General features: G+C 50.3%; 1 long non-coding RNA gene across 1 annotated transcript in view; it reads left to right on the top strand.

Annotated features, from left to right (window-relative positions):
- Positions 1–7,065: 7,065 nt before the first annotated feature.
- Positions 7,066–11,773, top strand: part of LOC148454100 (uncharacterized) — a 68,428-nt gene continuing 63,720 nt past the window's right edge. The window contains exons 1-2 of the long non-coding RNA XR_015874841.1: positions 7,066–7,150; positions 9,244–9,342. This is a non-coding gene — a long non-coding RNA (uncharacterized LOC148454100). The remainder of the gene's footprint in view (positions 7,151–9,243; positions 9,343–11,773) is intronic.

The following is an 11,773-nucleotide window of genomic DNA, read 5'->3' as shown; positions in this document are numbered from 1 at the left end:
CATGCAGACTTGGCTGCTGCCAGCGTAGCTACTATCTTGTCTAGATCAAGACCAAAGAGGACTTCTCCATTAAAAGGCAAACATTCTAAGCCCTTTTTGGAATCTACGTCCGCTTTCCAGATACGCAACCATAAGGTGCGACGAACGGCAACAGCTGCAGAGGAAATCCTGGAGGTGAGACTGATATCCAGGGCCGCCTCATTAATATAAGTGGCTGAGTCCCTAAGATTGCCCACTAACTCAGTCTGTTCTGACGAACAGTCCGAGTCTAAGGAAGCCTCCAGGCTATCAGCCCAGCGCTCCATAGCTCTGGCTACCCAACACACAGCCATAGCCGGTCTGGACGCCCCTCCAGCAAGGGAATAAATGGACTTAAGGCATATCTCAACCTTGCGGTCCGTAGCATCCTTCAGGGAGGACATGGAGGGCATGGGCAAAGTAGCACTTCTGACAAGACGTGTCACATGAGAATCAACCTGCCGAGGGAATTCCCACTTAGAAAAATAATTATCTGCAAACGTATAAGCCACCGCCAATCGCCTCTGAGGCTGAAACCGTTTACCAGGATTTTTCCACGCCTCCTCTAAATGATCTAACAGCTGACCAGAAAGAGGAAACACTGTGGCATCCCCCTTAATATCCTTGAAAAAGGCATATTTGGATTTGGCAACTGGAGGATCGTCATCCTCAATGATTAAAGCCGTTCGGACTGCCCGTATAAGGCCAGGAATATATACCTTGGACCTAGCGTCCGACTCTTTAGTACGGAGAGGCTCCTGATCAAATAGGTCCAGAATCTCCCCATCATCGGTCGCCACGTCATCATCATCATAATGAGCAGACTGAGACGCCAAAGGCCGCAACACAGACTCTGTAAAACATCTGACAAATGCTGTACTGTATTTGTCAATGAATTAACCCACGCAGGCTCTTGTGCAACCTGAGAAGGGGAAATAGGGAGACTGTGGGGTACCATCAGCTGTCTCGGGAACCCTTGCATGGGTGACGACACCACTGACTACTGGGATATTCCCATTTGAGTGAACGCAGGAGGCGGAGCTAACTGGCCCACCGGGGTTGTAAGCGCCCTAGCGAAACAAGCCCAGGGAGGTTCCTGCACCAGAGTAGTGACAGTAATTGGTCACGCCAATAAGTAACACTGTCGACATAACCCCTCCACGTTACCATCTCCCTCCGCTATTGGCACACTACATGTAGTACACAGAAGCTGGCGAGGAAAGTCACTCTCAGACATGATGGTAAAGTATGTGACCCTCTCACTGATAATTATTAGTATAGTGGGAGAACACCCTGCAACACCGCACTGCAAGGGCTTTAGCAGAGTAAGAGCAGGGACAGTAAAATGGCTGACAGTACAAAGTGAAAGGCAGGCAGCAGCGCTAGCAATAAGTCACATACAATGCAGAAGAATCAATTCCCTGCACTATCAGCGCTGATTTCAACTACACAGACACAGAGTCTGGTAGGACACAGTGCTGCATACACTGACCTTATCGAAGGAGAGGTATGCAGGGGGACCCAGACCACGATGCCTCCAACACTCAGCTTCCAGCAGCGTTCACCACACTTGAAGAAGATGGCCACCGAGGAGCAGAGAGGAGGCCGGCCTGGGGGAGGAGCGCTGCCACAGGATCAATCGGCAGGTGCAGAGAGGACTGTGTGCAGCAGGGGAGGCGCCGGCTGAGAACAGGGAAGGCGCGCTCCCCTGGCATGCAATTAACCCCCAGAACGCTGTAGCGCTTGCTGCTCAGCCTCGGCCCGCTGTCCCTGGGGTATAGTGGAAGCGCAGGTTGTTTGCCTGGCTCCACGCTGCAGCCAGTCCCCAGGGAGCCACCTGCCTGGGGACTCTAGACCGTGTGTTCAGCGGGGACACACCGCGGGACCCCGCCGCTTTCCTGTCCCCCTTGGATCCGGCCACGGTCTGAAGCATCTGGGGTCACCGCTAGCCATGACCCCAGTAACTCACCAGCATCCCCGGATCAGTACTGGTGTTCTGGTACCGGCGGGGTGAAGGGGAGACCGCATGGACGTCAGTACTGACTGTCCATGCTGTACTCCCAGATGTGCAGCCACAGCTGCCGTTGAAGAAAACTTCAGGGGCTAATTTTAGCCCCCCTCTAAACATGTGCTCCGACTCCGAGCCGGGCACCAACGAAACTGAGATGCCTTGGCTCGAGGGGGGGTATAGGAGAGGGACCCAGGTGCATCCTGGGAGGCTGAAAACGTAACTCTATGGTGCCCGATGCCTGACGTCATCACCTATACCCCAAGGTATCCTGTGGATAGCCTATGGACCCTGATGTAGAAATAAAGATTTTCCTTTCCATCTCTCATTATGAGAGTTAGGTGGTAAATATTAAAAAGCCGATCACAGAAATGCCATCACAAATTATTATTGCTTGTAAACGCGTATTCAAATACATAGGTCGTATATGCAGAGTTACACATGCAACAGGTCACATGTATTAGATCACACATGCTGCAGGTCACTTATGCAGAGTCACACATACAGCGGATCACAGGTGCAGAGGATCATAGATGCAGAGTCACACATGCAGTCATATTCAGAGTCACGCATGCAGCATGTCATATGCAGCAGATTACAGGTGCTCAGTCACACACGCAGAGTATCATACATGCACAGTGTGAGATACATATACTTATGATTATACTTTTTCAGACTGATTTTTCAAATTGGTACTTGGCAGTGGGACTGCAGCAACTTCTCTCTCCTAATCTCCCATGATGCCAGCAAGACAGAACTGTACAATCATGTGCCATTTAGCCACGCCCTCTTCTTGATACACACCCCCTTCCTCTCCTGCTTTAATGAAATGTACAGGCAGCCCAGGGATGCAGCTGCACGGAGCACCACAGTTCCAATTAAAATTTGAGGGGGACGGGGCATCCTTTAATTCAGCTCTTAAATGCACTCACTGCATCCCTCCTACCACCTCAATGATGCGATTGGCACTACCCACAGACCAGCCACCCGCTGCCAGTGTATTAGGCACAGGGCTGCACAGAATAACGTGACAGGCACACGAGGCCCGCCCCCCTATGACAGTGGGCGGAGTTGTAATTGCTTGTGGCCCACCAGGGATTTCCCCGGGCCCCCGGCATGCCAGTCTGAGCCTGTACATAGGACATACTGATATCATACACACTGATCATCACTATATACAGGTCATACTGATATCATACACACTGATTATAACTGGTGGGTCCACACTATTTAACACCTTTTTTTTCTTAATACAAACATCATATCTCCAACTATGTATAAAGTCTATCATATTCTAGCCAAGCTGAGGTGTAGAGACCATGTGACAGAGAGGGTGGTGGTACCTGATGGCCAGGAACCCATCCAATATCATGCTGCCTTTGTATTCTGCATCATCCCACCAACTCCACCTGTCCATCATTTCCAAACAGAGTGCATGGTGATGTAACCATTACAGAGTATGAGGGATGGGGTTCCAGTGGAAGGAGACCGAGAAGATCAGGTGGGACTATGAATAGTAACCGCTGGCACCATTCTGTCCTACATACATCTCAACACCTCTGCACTATATCCAGGCTGAGGAGCTGGGTGACATAAATAGGGCATCGGTGCAGTCAGCAGGCCCCAGTGTGATACTAACAAAGGTCTAAGTATTAGGAGACTATTATCCCTGTGTGGCCATTCCCATTACTTATCATGGTACCAGAATAAGTAATAGGCCACATAAGAAAGTGAAGCTGTGTCCAAGGATGAAGCCACTGACTTCGGCACGTCCAGGAAACATAGTCGGCATGCATTCTGGAACACTGGGCCTGATTCAGACTTGGGAATAGAGAGAGATATCTCTCTCAACTGTGAACCTGGACAAACCATATTGCAAGGGGTTACATACATTTTTTTGCATGTGGGGTAAATACTGGCTGCTTTTGCATGTAGCCCACAAATACTGCACAGCTTTATTATTATCTACAATTTAGATGTCAGTTTGGAAACACTCCTCCCAAATCTAAATCTCTTTGCACATTTTAAATCTTCCCCACCTGCAGTGCTGCATGGTTTCAACAAGATGATCAGTTGAGAGAGATATCGCTCTATGGGCCTGATTCAGACCCGGTCGCGAGCATTGAGCGCTCGCAACCGGGTCGATGGTAGCCAGCTCCGTCGTGCGCATGCGCGAGACCCGGATAGCGATGGGCACTCCGTCGCTCCGGCTCTCATACCAAAGGGGGCGTGCTGTCACTCAACATCGACATCAGCCCCCCTTTTCCATGTGAACGCCTCCGTTTGGGGGCGGCCCCACTGACATCACGAGTAATGTCAGTGGGAGAGATTTCGGCTCTGTGAGAGACGAAATCTCTCTGGGGCTTGCGACAACGAGACCCTACCACAAGGGTCTCGTCGCAAGCCCGTCTTCCTGGCTGCTCGCTATAGCTGTGGGTGGTTACCCACAGCTATGCGAGCGGCAGGAGGCCGCTCTAAAAAACAAGACGGCCGGCCCGATTCAGAGAGAGGGCTCTGTCAGAGCGTCCAGCTCTGAATCAAGGCCTCTATTCCCAAGTCTGAATCAAGGCCTCTATTGCCAAGTCTGAATCAGGCCCACTGTCCGTCGTGCTCCCAAACGACAGCAGCATGTAAATCACTGTGGCACTGCGAGCGACATCGCTTTCTAGATCTGCACATAAGCAGTCTGGCACCTGCACACATCCACAGCCATCGGCCAACTGCAAAAATAATCAAAATAGCGTCCACCACTGAATCAGCCCTTATGTGTGGTCACCCAATGCCCATACTTGCCGACATTCAGGACCTCATTCAGAGTCGGTCGAAGCGGCCGCACGGTAGTACGCCACCGATGTTCGCTATACTGCGCATGCGTACAGTTCGCAATGCGAGTGTGCAAACTAGCCGCTACGATCAGAAATTTCTCTCTCCTTGAACACAGCCAGGTCGGTAGTTTGAGTGACAGATTGAGGCGTTTGTGGGTGGTAACAGGGGAAGGTGCTTGAAAACGGGGGAGTGGAGATCCGAACGCAGGCGTGCCTAATTATGCGGACGGCGTTTTGTGGGAGTGCATACGGTTTATGGGAGTGCATAATTAACAAAGTAGCGTCATGGCACATGTGATATGGGAGGTTTTTACACTGACATGATCGTAGAGCTTAAGAGAGGGTATGGTCAACCTTAAGCTCTACGACCAGTTCGAAGGTTGCCGATGGTCTCGATTAATCCTTATATGCCCGGAGATGACGTGCAATGCGTACGAGAAGGGGGCGTATTTTTTGGCTTCCGACCGCTTTCTCCCCGTGGTCGGCCAACTACCGATCCGAACTTAGGGACGCAACTTGCGAGGGAATCATTTGCATATACGGTCCCTTTTCGCGTACGACCGTGCGGCCGCTTCGACCGACTCTGAATGAGGTCCTCAGCTCCCTCCTTCTGGGAGGGAGCTGAATGTCTGCTTACAGTGGGGGGCGTGGCTAAGCAATACTTAAGTATTGGGGGCGGGGCCGCGAGATCGCATCATCGCAGGGCCGCCACCTCTTCACAATGCCGGAACAAACAGCGTTGTGAAGCAGGGGGTGGGGCCATGATTCAGCGCAAATCGCGTCACCAGGGTTTCTATATATACACTGGGGGGTGTCGGGAGGGACAGCGGCTGTCGGAAGGCTTGCCTGGCTTTCCAGGGGGGCGGGAGTGGAACCCGATATTCGGGAGGCTCCCGGTCAAATCGGAGGGTATGCAAGCCTGCCAATGCCCACAGTAACAGCATGGCGTGTGACATCAGAGACATCCCTAGGAATTACAGGAGGGACTGTGGATAAATTAGGTGAGGTGTAGGATAGGAGAAAGAACTAATTAATTTCCAGGGGATGGTGGTTGGAAAAGGATAAGAGGAGAAGAGACTGATAGAGGAGAACTGCATTACAGGAGACGATGGGGGGATGAGTTACAGGATATATGTATGTTATGGCTAATGTCAGAAGTAGTATAAAGCTGACATCAGGCTCATATGAAGAGCAGCTGTATTTCTGACATTAGCCATAATGTAACATACAACAGTATCAGGCACTAGTTGTATATCTATGTTCTAAAAAAGAAAAAAAATAATTGAAAAAAATAAAATGGAACAATTTTGTTTTGAAGTCAAAGCGCATCAGAAAAGTAAAATATGAGTGAAGGCGCATAGCTGCCGGCAAGGGGAGTAATTATTACTATACCACCAGGGCACCAGAGTCTGCGTCACCTATATTATAACAGGATACCATAGTCTCATCCATATGCAGTAACATCGGGCAACAGAGCCTGATTTCAATAACATAGCACCAGAGTCTGCTTCATCTGTATTATAAAATGGCACCAGATCCTGCTCCATCTGTATTATAGTAACAAGAGACCAGAACCTTCACCATCTGTATTATAAGATGGCACCAGAGCCTACTTTATCGACATTACAATGTCAGAACATCAGAGCCTGCTCCATCTGTATTATAGTAACAGGACACCAAAGCCTGCTTCATTTGTATCACAGTAACACATGACATCAGAGTCTGGATCATGTTATAATAGCATAACACCAGAGCCTATTCCATCTGTACTATAACATTATTATTAACCAGTCTGCTTCATCTGTGTTATAATAGCATACTTGAACCTGTTCCAATTGTATTATAACATAGTACCAGAGTCTGCTCCATCTGTAACTACAGGACATCCACTTACTCCACCTGCAGTATAATAATAATAAATAACAAATTCTGCTCTACCTGTGCTATAACAGTGCACTGTTACTTCCACCACTGTTATTAATATACCAAGACAGCATGATAAAGTGGTACCTCAGTCTGCCCCTCCTGTAGCACAATAATACATATCATTAAAAGCTGCTGCCAGACACAGCAATGTCTCCCCTCTGCGTCTTCCTGAGACACTGAAGGGACTACGGGCGGCCATTTTTTTGAAGCCTATACACAAAGTGAAAGTGAAAGTGGAGTTTCCTGCACAAGTCAGATGGGAGATACAGGGCAGAAGTCAGGTGATCTGCAGAGAGCCACTCAAGAAGACAGGCTGGGTATCTTCAGGGTGCATCTACTAAAGGGGATCTGTCCACTACAGCTGGGGAATCAGGTGGATGCCGGGTCTCCTGTATACCGGGGTCTGGCCGCGTGTCTGTATCTATCTGTATATAGAGAGCAGGGGCTGATTGTGTGTATGGGAAGGTTGGGGGTCTATATGTATCGTGTATTGTGAGTCTTGTGTGCGGGTGGACTTGTGTGTGTATGGGGAGGTCCCGTCTGTGTACGGGAAGGTGGGGGGGGCTATGTATGTATCGTGTGTATTGGGAGGTCTCGTGTGTGTATGTGGGGGAACGTGTGTGTGTTTGTGTATGAGTAGGTGGGGGGGTATGTATGTCTCGTATGTATGGGGAGGTGGGGGGCTATGCTATGTATGTCTCGTGTGTGGAAAGGTGGGGGTTCTTGTGTGTATGGGGAGGTGGGGGTATGTATGTCTCGTGTGTATGGGGATGTGGGGGGCTATGCTATGTATGTATGGGGAGATGGTGGGGGCTATATATGTATCGTGTGTGTTTGTGGAGGAGGGGGGGTCTCGTGTGTGTGTATGGGAAGGTGGGGGGAGTTCTCATGTGTGTATGGGGAAATGGGGGGGCTTGTGTGTATGGCGAAATGGGGGGGTATGTATGTCTCGTGTGTGTATCGGGGTGGTGGTGGGCTTTATATTTCTCGTGTATGGGGAGGGTCTCGTGTGTATGGGGCTATATGTATCTATCGTGTGTATCGTGAGGTGGGAGGGCTATGTATGTAACGTGTGTGTATGTGGGGAGGCTATGTATGTGTGTATGGGGGGAGGCTATGTATGTATTGTGTGTATCGGGAGGTCTCGTGTGTGTATAGGGGAGGCTATGTATGTATTGTGTGTATCGGGAGGTCTCGTGTGTGTATAGGGGAGGCTATGTATGTATTGTGTGTATCGGGAGGTCTCGTGTGTGTATAGGGGAGGCTATGTATGTATTGTGTGTATCGGGAGGTCTCGTGTGTGTATAGGGGGAGGCTATGTATGTATTGTGTGTATCGGGAGGTCTCATGTGTATGGGGGAAGGCTATGTATGTATCATGTGTGTGTACGGAGGGAAGGCTATGTATGTATCATGTGTGTGTACGGAGGGAAGGCTATGTATGTATCATGTGTGTGTGTGGAGGGAAGGCTATGTATGTATCATGTGTGTGTGTGGAGGGAAGGCTATGTATGTATCATGTGTGTGTGTGGAGGGAAGGCTATGTATGTATCATGTGTGTGTGTGGAGGGAAGGCTATGTATGTATCATGTGTGTGTGTGGAGGGAAGGCTATGTATGTATCATGTGTGTGTGTGGAGGGAAGGCTATGTATGTATCATGTGTGTGTGTGGAGGGAAGGCTATGTATGTATCATGTGTGTATTGGGAGGTCTCGTGTGTTTGGGGGGAGGCTATGTATGTATCATGTGTGAATGGGGAGGTGTCCTTACCCCTGCCTGCTTATAGTTATTACATGCTGTCTATATGGAAGATGGCTTCCTCTGCAGGAGTGAGGAGAGTGCCCTGATCAGGAAAATACAGAGAGTATTTATCTTTATGTTACAGAACTCCATCCAAACGTGATTTATCCACATTTCATTACATGAGATCAGTAAAAAAGAGAAATTTGCCTTCACAGTGTACATCTGGGCTATATTAAATCTCCTCATTTAACAGCTCAAAAACTGAGTTTGCTTTCAGCTCTTTACCCGGTGCCCACCTGTATTTTGCTTCCAATTGCTTATGGAACAGCCTCCAGTACTGGCGCGGCACCAATGTGGGATGTTTCTGTAGCTTGTGCTATTTCCCTTAGGTCATAGTTTATATTTTCCACTAGGGCAAGGCTTTTCTGCGGACTGGTCTAGATGAATGCAGTCTATAGTAGTGTCTAATGCAAAGATTTTCTTTTTCTTGTCTGGGATTTTATCCCTCAGAACTCATTGCCCTCTCTTATGCCACCTAGTGACATCAGCAGGTTTGAATTCTACAGGTCACACATCCTAAACAACGGGGTAGGAGGCATATTTTACAAATATGATCCTCTATTTGCATTATTAATAGTATTTTCACATGAAAGCAATGCATTGGGGACTGTAATGTTTGTTACTCAGGGGTAAAGGATCATGGACTGTTATCTTGTCTCCACAGCCAGAACATCATCACCGTCTTCAATTTTCAACGATGGGTAAAAACCAAAAAGCTGAAAGAGCCGGAAGGATACATTTTGTCACCTGGTAATACAGACAGGTAAGCCGGATATTTCCTTACTTTAAAGAAACATTATACCAATAGTCTGATTATTACATGGTTTTTTTTCCATCATCACCGATGGCATTTCAGTATCTTCCTGTGATGACTTTTTTATTTTAAATTATGTTTGAAATATTAATTTCTACTTCAGGGTCCATAGGGTATCCACAGGATACCTTGGGGTATAGGTGTGACGTCAGTCGCAGGGCACCAAAGAGTTAAGCCTTCAGCCTCCCAGGATGCACTAGGTCCCCCTCCTATACCCCGCCCCCGGGCCAAGGCACCTCAGTTTAGTTTGGTGCCCGGCCGGAGTCGGGTGCACCTGTTGGAGTGGGGGCTAGAAGAGCCCCTGAAGCTTATTCTTCATGCAGCTGTGGCTGCACAACTGGATGTACAGCATGGACAGTCAGTCCTGACGTCCATGCTGTCTTCCCTACACCCCGCCGGTACCAGAACGCCGGTACTGATCCGGGGATGCTGGTGGGCGTCTGGGGTCACAGCTAGCGGTGACCCCAGATGCTCCGGACCATGGCCGGATTCAAGGGGGACAGAGGTAAGCAGCGGGGTCCCGCGGTGGGTCCCCGCTGATCACATGGTCCTAAGTCCCCAGGCAGGGGGCTCCCTGGGGACTGGCTGCAGCGTGGAGCCAGGCGACCAACCTGCGCTTCCACTACCCCCTGGGACAGCGGACCGCAGCAGAGCGGTAGCGCTGCGGCGTCCCAGGGGTTAAATGCATGCCAGGGGAGCGCGCCTTCCCTGTCTCACAGCCGGCGCCTCCCCCGCTGCACACAGCCCTCTCTGCATGCTGCCGACTGGTCCTGTGGCAGCGCTCCTCCCCCAGGCCAGCCTCCTCTCTGCTCCTCGGCGGCCATCTTCTCCAGAACGCATGGTGAACGCTGCTGGAAGCGCTGGACGGAAGCATCGTGGTCTGGGTCCCCCCGCATACCTCTCCTCCGCTGTGGTCAGGTCTGTGTATGCAGCGCTGTGTCCTACCAGGCCCTGTGTCTGTGTAGTTGAGTGATCAGCGCTGTTAGTGCAGGAATTGTTATTTCTCTGCATTGTATGTGACTGTGCTAGCGCTGCTGCCTGTAATCTTTTCTTCATCTAAACTGTCAGCTTTATTACTGTCCCTGTTCTTTCTGCTAAAGCCCTTGCGGTGCGGTGCTGCAGGGTGGTCTCTCGCCTATTTAATACTTAATTGGTGAGAGAGGTCACATACGTGGTGCCATCATGTCTGAAAGTGATTTTCCCCTCCGGCTACAGTGTACCACGTGCAAAGTACCGTTAGCGGAGGGGGAGGGTAGCGCGGAGGGCCTTTGCCGGCAGTGTTTGTCCATGGCGCGGCCTATTACGGTTACAGCACCGGTACAGGAGCCGCCCTGGGCTTGTTTCGCTCAGGCGTTAACAGCTTTAGTGGGCCAGTTAGCTCCGCAGCCCGCGTTTACTCCGATGGGTTTGTCCCAGCAGTCTGTGGTGTCGTCACCCATGCAGGGGTTCCCACGACAATTGGTGGTACCCCACAGTCTCCCTATTTCCCCGCTCCCGGGTTCTCAGGAGCCAGCGTGGGTTAACTCCCTGACGAGTTCTGTACAGCACTTGTCGGATGTGTTGCAAGGGGAGTCTGTGATGCGGTCTCATAAAAGGCCGGTGGCGTCTCTGTCCGCTCCTTATGAGGATGACGAAGGGACGTCTGATGATGGGGAGATTCTAGATCCTTACGATCAGGAACCTCTCCATACTAAGGACGCTGATGCTAAGTCCAAAGTATATATTCCTGGACTTATTCGGGCGGTCCGCACAGCCTTGGTGATTGAGGACGAAGTTCCCCCAGCGGCTAAATCTAAGTATGCCTTTTTCAAAGATGTGAAGGGCGATGCCACAGTCTTTCCTCTTTCGGGTCAGTTGGTGGACCATTTAGAGGAGGCGTGGAAACAACCTGGCAAAAGATACCAGCCGCAGAGACGCCTGGCGGTGGCTTATCCGTTCGCGGATAATTATTTTGCTAAGTGGGAATCCCCTCCACAGGTGGATTCTCACGTGACCCGTCTTGTCCGTAGTGCCACATTGCCGATGCCATCCATGTCCTCCCTTAAGGATGCTACGGACCGCAAGGTAGAAATCTGCCTGAAGTCCGCTTATTCCCTTGCAGGGGGGGCAGCACGGCCGGCTATGGCCATTTGCTGGGTTGCCAGAGCGATGGAGCGCTGGGCGGATTCATTAGAGGCTTCTTTTGAATCCGACTGTCCGGCCGATCAGGCGGAGTTGATTGGCAATCTCCGTGTTTCGGCCACCTACATCAACGAGGCGGCTCTAGACATTAGTACTCTGGTGTCTAGAATTTCTTCAGCAGCGGTAGCTGCTCGTCGCACCTTGTGGCTGCGATCCTGGAAGGCGGACGCAGATTCCAAGAAAGGTCTGGAAGCGTTGC

This window comes from Taudactylus pleione, unplaced genomic scaffold (assembly GCF_031769625.1).
Source record: "Taudactylus pleione unplaced genomic scaffold, aTauple2 ptg001032l, whole genome shotgun sequence".
In the NCBI taxonomy this organism is placed as follows: domain Eukaryota; kingdom Metazoa; phylum Chordata; class Amphibia; order Anura; family Myobatrachidae; genus Taudactylus; species Taudactylus pleione.
The sequence above is the reverse complement of the archived record's forward strand: the minus strand, read 5'-3'. Positions and strand labels throughout refer to the sequence as shown.